Source organism: Haematobia irritans, chromosome 2 (assembly GCF_050003625.1).
Source record: "Haematobia irritans isolate KBUSLIRL chromosome 2, ASM5000362v1, whole genome shotgun sequence".
NCBI classification, from domain to species: Eukaryota; Metazoa; Arthropoda; class Insecta; order Diptera; family Muscidae; genus Haematobia; species Haematobia irritans.
In genome coordinates this window covers 112,359,593-112,374,605 of record NC_134398.1, presented here as the reverse complement: position 1 = coordinate 112,374,605, position 15,013 = coordinate 112,359,593, and the positions used below count along the sequence as shown (strand labels likewise).

General features: G+C 30.1%; 1 long non-coding RNA gene across 1 annotated transcript in view; it reads left to right on the top strand.

The window, feature by feature from the left end:
• Positions 1-15,013, top strand: part of LOC142223815 (uncharacterized) — an 80,919-nt gene that overhangs the window by 60,330 nt on the left and 5,576 nt on the right. Inside the window, exon 2 of the long non-coding RNA XR_012718910.1 lies at positions 9,391-9,456. This is a non-coding gene — a long non-coding RNA (uncharacterized LOC142223815). The remainder of the gene's footprint in view (positions 1-9,390; positions 9,457-15,013) is intronic.

Here is a 15,013-nt window from a genome sequence, read left to right as displayed (position 1 = left end):
CTTGTTAAAAGAAAGCCAAAGTTTTAATATAAAACTTACCAATTCTCTATTACATTGTACGCTGAGGTTAAAAAGTTATCGAAATTCATTTGGGGTTACTCTGAAATTAAATATTTATTTTTTACATTAAATAAAAAACATTAAATTGGTTTCCAAAAATCTAATTAAAGAAATAATATGCATAAAAAAGTAAATAATCTGGTTAAAAGAATGTTAAAGAAAGCTTGCCAATTCATAAAAATGTTGTTATTCTGAAATTAAATATTTGTTTTTACATTAAAAATATTAAATTGGTTTCCAATAATATTTGATTAAAGTAATACTAAAATAAGGTATTAAAAACATGTAATTTTGATAATAAAAAGGTAATAAAATCGTAAATATTCTAGTGAAAAGAAAACCAATTTTTAAAAGAAAACGTACCACTTCTCTATTAAATTATACGTTGAGGAGAAATATAAAAATTTGCCCGAATCCATCTGGGGTTGCTCTTAAATTAAATATTTTTTTACAACAATGAAAAACATGAAACTGGTTAAAAAAAAAATAATAATAATTAGCAAATAATAATATACATAAAGAATATTATTTTTTAAAAGAAAACCACATTGAAAAAAGAACACTTACCTATTTATGATTGAACTATACGCTGAGGTGTAACAAACAATTTTCCAAATTCATCTGGAGTTACTCTGAAATTTAATATTTATTTTTTACATTGAATAATAAAAATTAAATTAGATAGAACAATTTCAATATACTTTCCATTTCAGCATTTTTTCCTAAATATTGAACATTCTTAATAACTTTTTTCTAAGCTACCGATCATCACTTCGCCATTGTACACCTCATCGCTAAAATATTAATAACTTTCATTTAAAAGGTTTAATAAACAAACACCAACATATATGTCTCAAAAAACCAAACTATTCCATACCTTTATATTCCCTTGTTACATACTTGCTAAAAAGATGCAACAGCCCACGCCAAAGCCAACTATACAACTGAAGCATGCCAAACAAAACCAAGCAAAACCAAAACATTTCTACAACAACAAAAACACATGTGCCTTCATTGAAAACAACACCTCATTCCGACAAATAAACCATTCGCGAATAATAAACACACACACACAAACCACTGAAAGAACAAAAACAACCCCACGCTCAGATATACACAACATCCCCATCACTCGCTACCATTTCTCATTATTGTATTGCATGCTCTCACTCTCAAAAAATTTTCAAGTAACATCATCTTTACATTAAACATATTCCACTTTGACGAGAAAGATCTCTGTACTATGCATTAGTTCATCGCATCTGTCCACAATTTACTCTAAAAACAATACTCTTAAATGCATATCAGTATAAGAACGATGAAACGTTTAACTTAAAATTAGCAAAAACTTCATGAAATGATATCTACCCATTTTTGACGAAAATGTCTATAAATTTAATTACATGTGAACTAAAAATATTTCATTGAGAAATGTTGTACCAACTATTATTAACTATAGGAATTGCCAGTAAGAAATTGCTATCCGCTTTCAAGTTCAATTTTCGTAAAAAAATATTTTCTCATACAAAAACTCTTTATAGTAAATTACACTTATTATTTAGAAAGAATTTTACATTTCATAAGTAGTTTTATAGTATGACGAAAGAATTTTTAACTACCAGTTTAGAAAATTTTTAAGGAAATTTCCATCGTATTTTGTAGGGTATGAACTAAACGATTGCTACTTAAAATTTGTAAAATTTCCTTTCGAGTAGTTAATTTTCGTTAAAGATACGAAAAATGAACTAAAAATCTGGAAAATTCTTGTAATAAATTATTGTAAAAATCTTCTTAAATTTACGAGACACTTTTTTTTCTGTGCACATGTTTTTTTCGTTGCATTTTAGGGTAGTGTTTTGTCAAAGTTTTCTCATATTATCTTCAACACCTTTTCAAAGATTTCGTCAACATTTTGGCAAATTGGAAGTAATTCGCAAACAATTTGAAGATGTATTGAAGACGAGCTATTTCAAGTCAACTTGAATTTATGTTGAAAATTATATTTACCCTCAAACTGAAAAGTTGTTACATTTGAAAAACGCTCATCCTGTGTTTATTGGGTAGTCACCGATAATATTGAAAAAGCCTTCGAGAAAAACCAAGTTTGTATGGCATGATGGTCTCCTTCTAAAGCTCAACAGATTACTTCCAAAGAATTATTGTGAGATTCTAAGCTCATACCTGAGTAATCGATTTTATAGAGCATGTCATGATAATGAATTCACTAATATATATCCAATATATGCGGGGTTCCCGCAGGGCAGTATACTTGGACCACTGCTGTATCTACTATACACTCACGATATGCCTGTTAACGAAGATTGTTTCATTGGAACATTTGCTGATGACACAGTTTTAATGTCCTCTGGCAAAAAATACAAATGTATCCGTATAAAAGCTTCAAGGGTCTTTAAACAAGGTACACGAATGGACAAAAGACTGGGGTCTAAAGCTCAACAGTAGCAAATCTGTTCATGTTGACTTTGCGAAAATCGGCTCAAGTAACAAATCCCTAAAAATAGGCAATGAACAAGTTCCTTTTTCGAACTCAGCAAAATATCTTGGTTTTACACTGGATTCAAAATTAAATTGGAAAATTCATATTGATAAAATGTGTGAAGAACTAAATATTAAATACCGCAAGCTAAGTTGGTTGATCGGAAAAAATACAGTCCTCTCCACAGATAATAAACTCTTAATATATAAACAAGCATTAAAGCCAATATGGATTTATGGCATTCAGCTATTGGAATGTGCGGCAAACAGTTCTATCGAAAAAATACAAAGGTTTCAACACAAAGTGATAAGAAGCGCAGTAAACGATCCATGGTATGTCCGAAATAGTGACCTCCACCGAGACTTAAAAATGAACACAATCAAAGAGGAAATCTCTAGATTTGCAGAAAAACATCTTATCCGCCTCCTGAACTATACTAGTCGCGAAGCCCGAAATTTACTCCAAACTTCCCATCAACATAGAAGATTGCGCCGTTTCAAACCACACGATTTATTAACTCGCTTTAATATATGAAAGCCGCAATACCAATGAAAGATTTACAATAATTGTCTTAGTTCGACTATATGAGACTTAGGATATTTTAAATTCAATAAATCTACTGCTGTTAATAAATAAACTATTGGTTAGTCACTTATTCATAATAGAGACTAGTTGTAGTATAAGTTAAGCATCAAATATGTATTTGCTTAAATAAATAAAATAAAAAAAAAAATAACATGAAAGAAAAAATTGTTGGACTAAGGTCAACTTGACTTTAATAATTCAGAAAAATTCTTTAAAATTAATGAAATTGCCTGAAATTTGTTGCATTTTTGCATATTCACTACAAAGCAAAAAATCGTTCAAAAATAAGATATGGTTTTCAACACTTTTACTTGAAACATAGCGTAATTTCTACTGGAAGTCTTGTTTTTAACGGACTTTGATAGCATATGAAAAAAAAAGGTGAAAAAGCGAAAAATTAAAATTTGCTTCGTAGAGTCAAGTAAAAAAACCCCAAATTTAAAAGATATTGTGTCTTAAAAGTATCCTTACTCGAATTCTCCGCTTCTTTGGCTCGGAATCAATATCAAAATTGTTAAAGTAGAGACAAAATCTTTCTAACCGGGCATGCGTTTTTTAGTGTATAGTGCCCTTTCGTTAGTTTTATGAAGACCCCTTTGTAATTTTTATATTTTCCATTGTTTTTTTTTAATTTCCTTTGTTTGAATATTTTGACTTACTCGTCCTACGTTCCGATTCGTTTTGACGAAACAAAAAAAATTATGCCCATAATGCGAAAATGATAAACAAACCTCATGCTCTTTTTTTAAATGTCTTTTTCTCTTGGTTCCGAATGAGTATTATCTCCGAATACTCATTTCAATATTCAAATTAAATATTATTTTCATTTAAGCATATGAAATTTTTGGCGAAGTCTTATATCACAACATATATATGTTTACTCCAAATTTGTAAATTTATATTTGTTTATACACATAATACGTATATCAATTAATAAATTCTTTAAATCAAATTAATTAAAAATATATAAGTGAAAATTCGATTTATAATGTAAAAAAGTAAATAAAATAAAATTCAGTAAATATATGCATTATTCGCCAAAAAATAGTCCAAAATTACAAAATATTCTGCACTGGCAGTGTCCAAATTGTTGGAAGTAAATAATTTAATCATTACACTTGTAGGAGTAAAATTATGACACTATCATTTAAGGAGTATTTAACTCTAAAAAACATTTCACCTATTGAAGATAGATTACGATTTCTTAATTTGTTGTAACTATGTCGAACATTGAAAATGCCCTTTCAACAGAATCATGTGACAAGGGTAGCTACATTAATGCTAATGCATACTTGCTTTTAGTGAGGCACTTGTTTTGACCTCCCGGGTTCTTTCTTCTTCAAATTCATACCCGAATTTGGTTGAGTATTGTTTTACTTTATAAGGTGCTATATATTTTTCACCCCTAAAAACCCCCAAATAAATTTTGCCCCTAAATTTGGGGGAAACCCCATTCTGGTAACATTGATTCCCACATACACAAAGTGAACCACATTCACTTTTCAGTGTTGTCACGCCCAATTTTTTTTTCGTCCAATTTTAGACGCGATGCAACACTACCAGTATCGCGATAAATGGTACGAGAAACAAAAGTTTTATTCACATTTAAATGCTGAAGGACCCTTACAATAGCCACTTGTGGTTTTCCAGCCAAATATAAAGCAATAATGCTTGAATTCCATCTCGAATAACTTTATTTATGAATGCAACAGATCACAATGCTTTTGTAATTGTAAACAATAAAATGAACTGTCAGCTGTCAGACGAGCAGTTAAAACATGGTAGCACCTGATGTTGGTTGCAATATATATCATCTCCTTGTAAATCAAAATGTTTTTAAGTCTGTAAACAATAGAATAAACTGTAGCTTAAACAAATCTGTCAGTTGTCAGACAGAGAGAGATGAATTGCGCTCTTTGATATAAGATAGGGAACATATGGCATTTCACTGCCATTCATCCATATTCATGAGTGCATAATCTCTTAAATAAAATATCAACTTGGGAAAGAAGATATAGTTAGCTGCTGGTAATTTTATAGGCGATTATAATTTCCCTCAATTTGAAATGGTTTATTCATACCTCCTTGTGAGATTAATTGAGGTATATAATTCGTTTTGTAAACTAGCAAACAATATTTCTAGTTCATAGTCTATACTTGAAAAGAGATTGGAAACCTGAATACAATTCTGGATGGCTTTGGAGTGGGAAGTTATACACAAAGTACAATTTTAATTAATGAAATTTGAAGTTTATTTAAAAAATTAAAGCTCGATGGGGAGTATGAACGCCCATATCCGTGATACACTAACACAGATGGTAGTGGAGAGTTAGCCAAGAAACCCAAGCCGAATTAATTCAACCTTCCCTCTTAGATGGCTTGGTAATGCTCTCAAATGATGCCAGTTGAAGTGGAGGAGGAGCAGACAAGATACTCGTTGAGACGGCCAGCAAGTAGGTGTTGTAACAATAAGAAGCTATTGAGCGTATCAGTTTACAAGCTTTACAAGATCACGATTATGATTGCTATCATGCTCTTATGCCAAGAGCATGACAAACTTACTCATTCCCCTGGGTACGACGGAATGGCTGTATGGAATTTTTTAATTAATTCAACAGATCTTCAAGTAGTCCACAAAGCTCCTGTATTGAAATACAACTCCTTCGAATGGAATGGAATCTCCTGACCAGCACTTAGGACTACAAACAAGGGGCGTTATTTTCGTAATAAACCCATTTAATTAAAATGTGGAAGCCTTGTCCCCACCAACGCTTCTACTTGGTTTCAATGGTTAATATCGGCCTGCCCTTGTAGTTTTCCGTATGAAGTTAACATTCAACCAGGGAGTCAAAACAAAATGTTGTGAACTATCGCTTTGAAAAAAATCAAATAATTCGCATAGAATGTATAAGAGCAACTGTGATGTAGTATAAAAATTCAGGTGCTGTCCATCCAAAGCAAAGGAGGTTTTGTTAACATTAATTTAATTTTGGGACTGTATCAAATATGAAATCTTTCATTAATTTATGAATTCTTGCTCTTGACTGTTATTGTTCAAGGCATATTAAAGAGGTAAAGTCATGCAATCAGGTGACTAATATCGACATTCATCTTGTCAAAGGCTTTGTTTACGTTTAGTATGTTTGTTTACATTCTTTGTGTACATAAATATTACAATACAACAACACTACACATACACAAAATGTCAACTTAAGTGACCTGCCATTTTAGTTTGACTTTCTAAATATCATGGGGTGTACACACGTTTGCTCGTGACTTTACCTTTAATTAATATGCCTTGGTTATTGTTCTAGAAATTTTATTAAAAAACTTAACTTTAAACAGTTTCAATTAGAAAAGAGAACTGACGTCTTTATAACCTGATAGACTATGTTAGTGGCAATTTGTTAATACATAAACATAAACTAGAAATTACAATCAAACAATATGCTATACACCCTCAAAAAATTGCCTCTGTAACATATATATCCCAAACATATTCCGCTTCAAGCTTATACCTTTTGATAATTTATTCACACAAAAAATTGTTTGTACTGTACTGTGCAAACATATTATGTTTCACCCTAATATGGTGTTCTCACCAAGCATGTTTTGGGGGTTGAGATGTTTTCCCTTTATAAGCTCTTCAAAACGAGTCGTTTTCGCCATACTAAAAAACAATTTCAAAACACAAGTTTTCCTCCAAAACACGTCAATTTTAGAATGTGAACCCACCTAATTTGGAATATACCCCGAATAACATACCCTATTCAAAATATATGTCAAAATATTGAAATAAGTTTCATAGAAAAAAAAGGCTTTTAAGAACATGGACAATTTCGAGTAAATGTGAATTTCTAGTTTCCATGGTAACTGTCAAACTGAAACATCTCAACCCGGTGTGAACGGTGAAATGTTTTGGAAAAACGAATGAGGAAAACGAGTCGGTGAGAACATAACATAAACATATTTTTTAAAGCCCCAAATAGTTAACTCCTTTCGTTTTTATAAAACCCTTTACGGGTTGTCCGCTATTTTATTATTTCTTCTTGGTCCGAAAATGTCAACTTACCCATAGTCCGACTCGATTTGATGTCACAACAATACACATGTTTAAATCATTCGTTATCCATTGCTATCTTTATATTTTTCCTCTTCCAAGCAAAAAAAGAGCTTCCAATCTGTGATCCAGAAGTAGTGCAAACTTGGATCATTTCCAATGAATTTTACATCGGCTTGTCATGGGACGGAAGTTTTTGGATATTTTCCATTGCTTTAGAAGTAGTGACTTTGAAGTTCATTTGAATGAAAAAAACTGAAAAACAAATTTTTTCACCAATTTCACCTATTCACCTACACCCAGAAAAAAGTGACCCCTTCTTTAAGTTAAAATGAACTCATTGTGAAGAAAGTTGAACTTCGTATAGCGCCAAAGACATTTTTATTTGTTTGAACGATGTGATTTTCGTAGAAATTAGGTATAAGGCACTCCATATATTAGTTAACATTTTCCTATATTTATGTACCACTATACTACAGAATGAAAAAATTTAACTGATTTGAATTCATATATGGAATGATTTTATTGAAATTTTTTCATTCATTTGGACAAATCTTACATATTTGTGGTAAAACTTTTACTTCATAATTAGAACTGCTTACCTTCGTTTTTAAATACAATTTTATTTATTTATATAAGCAATTTTATCTTCAATAAAAGACATGTTTTATTAATATATTGAATATATTTATTAGTAATCAACAGCATCGACTGTCCTTGCAATATTAGTTTATTATTGCACTATTTCCAATTTCCATGTGATATTATCAACTGTAAAACGCACTTTTTCTTCTTCTTCTTCTTGTACTTTTCACTTTTAATAAGTTAACGATTTTGTCCTCCTTTTGCAATTTCAATACCTACAAATATAAAAAATCATAAACCATTTTTGTTACAAAAGGTTAGCGTCACTGAATATTACCTGATAATTGAAGATTCCAAAATGAAGACAAATGAAAGGGTTGTTATTCTGCTGGTGTTTTCTTTCTTTATACACCACCACGAACATTGATAGATTTGTTTTCAAAAAACGAAAATTTTTCTCACTAATTTAAAATAACAAATATTTTATATATTTTATTTGTTATTTATTATATTATTTTACCATATTATTTTTAACAATCTCTCCGTATACCACAACAACGCGATTCCAACTAAAAAAACAACCCACGCGCAAACATATCGATTACACCCACGCGCAAACGCATCGATTACGATGACAGGTATCGATTACAGGTAGACAATAGAAATATAGGAAAATTTCCTATATTCTAACAAGTGTGTTTCCTTAAGTTTTGAAAGGATTGCATACTTCTTAGTACGAATGAACTAAAATATTTTTCTATGCCAAGTGTTGTTCGTATGTATGAAAAACTTTCTATTACAAAGGAAGTCTCAATTATCATTTTATAAGAAATTTTACTAATTTTGAGGAAACTTGGTTTTAGTTCAAGACATATTAATTAAAGGTAAAGTCACGAGCAAACGTGTGTACACCCCATGGTATTTAGAAAGTCAAACTAAAATGGCAGGTCACTTAAGATGACATTTTGTGTATGTGTAGTGTTGTTGTATTGTAATATTTATGTACACAAAGAATGTAAACTAACCTACTAAACGTAAACAAAGCCTTTGACAAGATGAATGTCGATATCAGTCACCTGATTGCATGACTTTACCTCTTCAATATGCCTTGCAACAAATCATAGCAAAGGGTTGAAATAAAGTGTGCAAAAACAAATGGCCACGTGGTAAAGGTTTGAAAAAAAATATGAGAGAACGCATTTGAAATTACCTGTGTTTGTGTTTTGTGGTATTGGAAAAATGGAAAAAAATCTATGTTTATTGAAGGTAAGAAATTGTGAAATGTGAATACCGTTTTCCATTGAAGCCTGTTTACATTATGCGCTTTACAGACTATCAGTTATTCCGGACGACAGTGCTCGTGTCGACCATATCCCATATATTGTGCACATTATAAGTTAAGTCCGAAGGCATAATCGATACTGCTGCATGTTTATGGGATAGATAACACATTTACCGATTATTTAGTCATCGCCGACAAGTCGTATAGATCCGACACACTGTAAGATTCTTTACAAACACCGAGATTCCGTCCGGAATAACTGATAGTCTGTAAAACGCATTAAACGGACTAAATTGTACATTTTTTATTCATTTCTTTTAGTGACCAATTTTATTTCGTGAAATTGACAAATCATTTCGTGAAATTGAATATGTTTGCAATAAAAAGGTGGGTACCGTATTGATCTTTTAAAATTATAAATTTGTTTTCAATCCTGGTTTTAAAACAAAGAGCGGTATGGGTTTGTTGGAAGATTCACCTAGCGTTGGCATTAAATTGCATTTTTGTTTTACGTGCCTTTTTCAGTTTGAACCCAAGTAGAGAGCAATATATCTGATATATAAACTAATGAGCTGAATTTTGTAATGGTAAAAAGTTCTTTTTTATTTAAAAATATGAAAAATATCCGAAAATTATAAAAATATGTATTTTCCATTTATATTTTTTTCTATTTCCAGAATTTGCAAAGTATCATCAATATAATACCAAATATTACATTGTTTTGCCATTGTTTTTGTCTTTGATTGGTTCATATCATATTGCCCATATCAATCAAATAGTTGATTGATATTTGTCGCGAAAATAATTAAAATTTTAATTGATACAATTAAAACTGTGATTGAATTTTATGTCAAAAATCAATCACATTTTTAATTGATTCAATCAAACAATTAATTGATTCCGTGACAGAATTCAATTAAATTTTTAATTGAAAATCGTGTTGGTTTTCAATCAAAATGGGTGATTGATACTATCATTTTCGTGATTGAAGACATTTCAGTTAAAAAAGGATTGAATCCGCGATTTTCGTAATTGAAATCAAAAAAAAAATTGTGTGTACGAAACTTCCAGATGTGTCATATTTGCGGCGTAAAACCATTCATACTTCAGTTAGGAACTGCGATGAACATATTTTTTTGGTGATAAAAATTCGAACTTCGAAGAGACATAAAAAACTGTAAGAAAGGAACAACGCACAGTGGTTCGAAATCGCTCTTTTTGGAAATAATTCTGCAACTTTTGAACGGATGAAGATATCAACATAATTTCTTTGTTTGAAAGCTGAGGTGTTTTCCTCTACGTTTGCAGGTTTGTGAGCCCCTAGTGGGTCAACGGGCTGACCTGTTGGCGTTGAAAGTTAGTCACCTCGGGGGTATCAAATTTTGTTTTAGCTGTCAAATCCGAAATTATGAACCGATTTCGGTTCGAATATATTTTATAGTTTGCGAATATGGGTCCCACAATTTATTGTTTTGCAAAATTTAACAAAGTGGGGTCAGTATTTTAAACCGTTATGTTTGCTTTTCTTAACTGGAAACCCTACGAATTTAGGAAGAAAAAATTGTGTGCTTTAGATTAAAAGTTTTAAGCTCCAACAATTTAGAATTTCAAAAAAACTACATAACTGGGAACAATTTTGTGGAAAAAGGCACCTACTTTCTGTCGTAAATTTTTTTATATATCTCCCAATATTTTTTGGTTTGTTTCTTATACAAACAAAAAAAAAATTATTTCAATCATGAAAATCGCGTATTCAATCATTATTTTAATTGAAATGTCTTCAATCACGAAAATGATAGTATCAATCACCCATTTTGATTGAAAACCAACACGATTTTCAATTAAAAATGTAATTGACTTTTGTCACGGAATCAATTAATTGTGTGATTGAATCGATCGTGATTGATTTTTAACATAAAATTCAATCACAGTTTTAAATGAATCAATTAAAATTTTAAAAAATTTCGCGACAAAAATCAATCAACTATTTGATTGATTCAATTAAATAATTAATTGATATTGGCAATAAATTTCAATCAAAAAATGTATATATTGCGCCCCCAAAATCGTATTTAGTTTTATTTGAAATAAAAGAAAATATGCGTTTCTTATAAAACATATTCAATATTTTATAATTTTTGAATTATGCAATGGAAAAATAAATTTGGTTCTTGTCATTTGTGTGTTTTGTTCTAACATACACATACAATTACTATCAAAAACAACTAAAGGGTGAAAAAATAAACTATATAAATCATCATCTTCCTTATCATAATAACCATGTCAGCATGTTCCTTCTAATATGTAGATGCGCCTAGATTTCCAATAAATCAGCAGGCTCTAAGCTCAATTAGTTTTTCTGAAAGTAAACAGAATAATTCGAATTTAAATTTGTTCAATTAAAAGTTAATTTTGTTAAACATTACCTCCATAGAATATCAATTTCAATTCTTAGTTCCAGGTTGCAGATTTATAATCTTCTTTTACAGTTGTAGTCTTTTAGCATAAAAAGGTGTATTAAGGATCTCGGTAATTTAATTTTAGTAACAAAATTTGCACACATTGAAATTGTCTACTATACCCCTTTCCGACCTATAGCCGATCCACGTGATAGATTTTCCTAAATTTTTGAATTCTGTTATTTATGTGTACATAGAACATTTTAAATTATTAAGTTTGTTCAGTTTAATCCTGTATCCTGTTTTTTCAGGATACGCACAATTGTTTCAGTCCGCTAAATTCCGGTAAAATTCCGGACGTAAAAATATCAAAAAACACAAAATAATCACGAAGTTACTGTTTGCATACAATATTTAATATGTTTTTTTTATTGAAAACACTTGTTTGATGAAATATTCCACAATTTAAATAATTTTAATTTATTTGCAAAGATACTTCTTCCACTCATTTTTACAAATGCGCAAAGTACACTGCTGAAACTACAAAATTAATAGGAAAAGCAAATATTTATAACGGTTCTTCACATTCTTAGACAAAGAGAGAGCATATACAATTATTGTTTTGCCGCTCTTATCGCAGTACGTCATATATTAAAGAAATTATAGAGCCTTAAACTTACCCGCAAAATTCTGCGTACACGGTCGGAAAGGGATACTTTGCAAATTCTGGAAATAGAAAAAATATAAATGGAAAATACATATTTTTATTATTTTCGGATATTTTTCATATTTTTAAATCCAAAAGAAAGACTTTTTTACTATTACATAATTTAGCTCATTAGTTTATATATGAGATAGATATACTGCTCTCTACGTGGGAAAAAACTGAAATAGGCAAGTAAAACAAAACTGCAATCTAATGCCAACGCTACTTCGCAACTTCAAGGTGAAGCTTCCAACAAATCCATACCGCTCTTGGTTTTAAGAAAATCAATACGGTAAAATTCAAGAAAAGTGTCAACGGAAAAGCGGGAAAATCTGTTTTTACATACAGCGCACATTACAAACAATTATAACTTGAATTCATCTCAGTTGCTTTTTATTTTTAATTTTTTTAATTTTATTTTTTCACATGAATTGTCATTCAATAAAATATATTTTTATATTGCGAAAGATTTGAGGAGTTGCAAAAGTGATGTGACAAACCGGCGTTGTGTACACTGTGAAATTGTGAAAAAATAACTTATTAGTTTCCTAACATTTCAATTGAATATCATCAAATCAATTATGTGTATTGTGCAAATTTTTAGTATGCAAAAGTGATGTGACAAATTTTCATGTGACAAACCGGCATTGTGTACACTGTGAAATTGTGAAAAAAAAAATTAACAAAAATAACTTAATCGTTTCCTAACATTTCAATTCGAAGTCATCAAATCAATTACGTGTATTGTGCAAAATTTTAGTGAATTTAAACAGCAGACTTTTGTCTTTAAGGTAGTAAGTTGAACTGTGTAAATTATGTGGATCGTGCATTTGAAGTTAACTTGACCATTCTGTCCATAGACCAAAATGTCTTTAGGGCGACGTGCGAACATCGGCCGCCGCACAAGACATACAAGCCAGCAACCAGTGTATTCACAGAATTTAAAGGAAGAAAGACAAAATATAATAAGAGAAAATGCCCGATTGAGACAACGCGTGAGCACACGAAGATCATTGGCACCATACAATCACTTGGCATTCCAATATGATTCTACTGCGAACTACAGTGATGACGAAAATTTAGATATTGGACCAATGACGACTATATGCCGATATTGCAATGCGTTAAAGTTCAAAAGAAAAACGGCTGGATTGTGCTGCGCAAGTGGAAAAGTCAAACTGGATCCATTACTTACACCACCACAGCCACTGAAATCATTGTTCTATGGAAGTGAACTAAATTGTTGGCAGGCGATTTCAGGCAGACGTTGTCAGTAATTCTCCGTGGAACGCCTACAGATGAATTTAATGGAATGACGTAAAACATTATCGCTAACCACTAATATGAGAGTTCAACTTCAGAATGATAAATTTTCCAAACAATTGTTAGCTGTTGGAAATGGAAAATTCCCAGTTGATGCAACTGGTTTAATTACTCTTACCAACGACTTTTGCCAATTTGTAGACTCTTAATTAGTTCTTATTGACAACGTTTTCCCAAATTATTATAATTATATTTTTCACATATCTTGTTGAAAGAAATGAAAGAAGTAATGAAAATTGTTAAAAAAATAACACCATGTAATAAAATATAATTTTTTAATTCTTTATATGAGCTTGTAACTTACTATATTTGGGGGCATTTTATAAAATTGTGTAAGAAATTCAACTTTTCTTAGGTAAACGTATCTCATAAAATTTGTAACTGAAACAATTAGAGAAATAATGAAGTAAGCTATATTGGGTCATAAAACTGTGTTGTTATTGATGTGAAGGACATAATAAAATAAATATTTTACACAGAAAAACATTTCCGTAGTTAAACTAACGCCAAATTTAACATATTTTTATTGAAAAAAAAAAATTGTTTGTAGTTCAATTTTATTATTTTTTGCGAAATTTTCCACAGTCCAATGAAATTTTCGTTTTTTAAGTATGTCTCAAACATTTTATGAACTAAACGCGAGTATAAAGTTCAATGACCGTACACACAAGTTCATTTTTAACTAAAACGAAAATTTTCGTACAATTCCCAAAAATAGTAAGAATGAACTATGGTTAAAATGGTCATGATTTGACGCCAATGATTTTCTTATTTACTTTTAGTTAATTTTTTCTTCAATGAGAGGGAGTAATTTCGAGAACAACAGTTAAAAAGTACAACAGGTACTAAATTTTCCTGGTTTTAACAACACTTCGTGGAAATCTCAAAATATGGAGTACAAAATAGTTCAATTTTCGGGCGAGGTAGTTCATTCTTCCTATAAAAAAGTTTACTTTTTTTCGGTGTAGTTAAAAAAGCCAAAGTTTTAATATATTAATTTGTACTCTGAGGGGAAATATAAAAAGTTGTCCAAATTCATTTTGGGTTACTCTGAAATTAAATATTTATTTATTACATTAAATTGGCTTCCAAAAAATAATAACATGCATAAAAACATATTCTGGTTAAAAGAAAGTTGAGAAACCTTACATAACATATTCTCTATCAAATTATAAAAAGAGGAGTAAAAACAATTTCCAAATTGTTAAGGGATTATTCTGAAATTAAATATTATTATATTTATATTATTATAAATATTAAATTGGTTTCCAAAATTTTTGTTTAAAGAAATACTAAAATAAGGTATTTAAAACCTGTAATTTTGATTGTGAAAAGGTCATAAAAACGTAAATATTCTAGCTAAAAGAAAACCAATTTTTAAAAGAAAACTTACCAATTCCCTATTAAATTATACGCTGATTCAAATATATGATGAGGTGTAACAAAAAATTTTTCAAATTCATCTGGGGTTATTCTGAAATTGAATATTTATTTTTTACATTGAATAATAAAAATT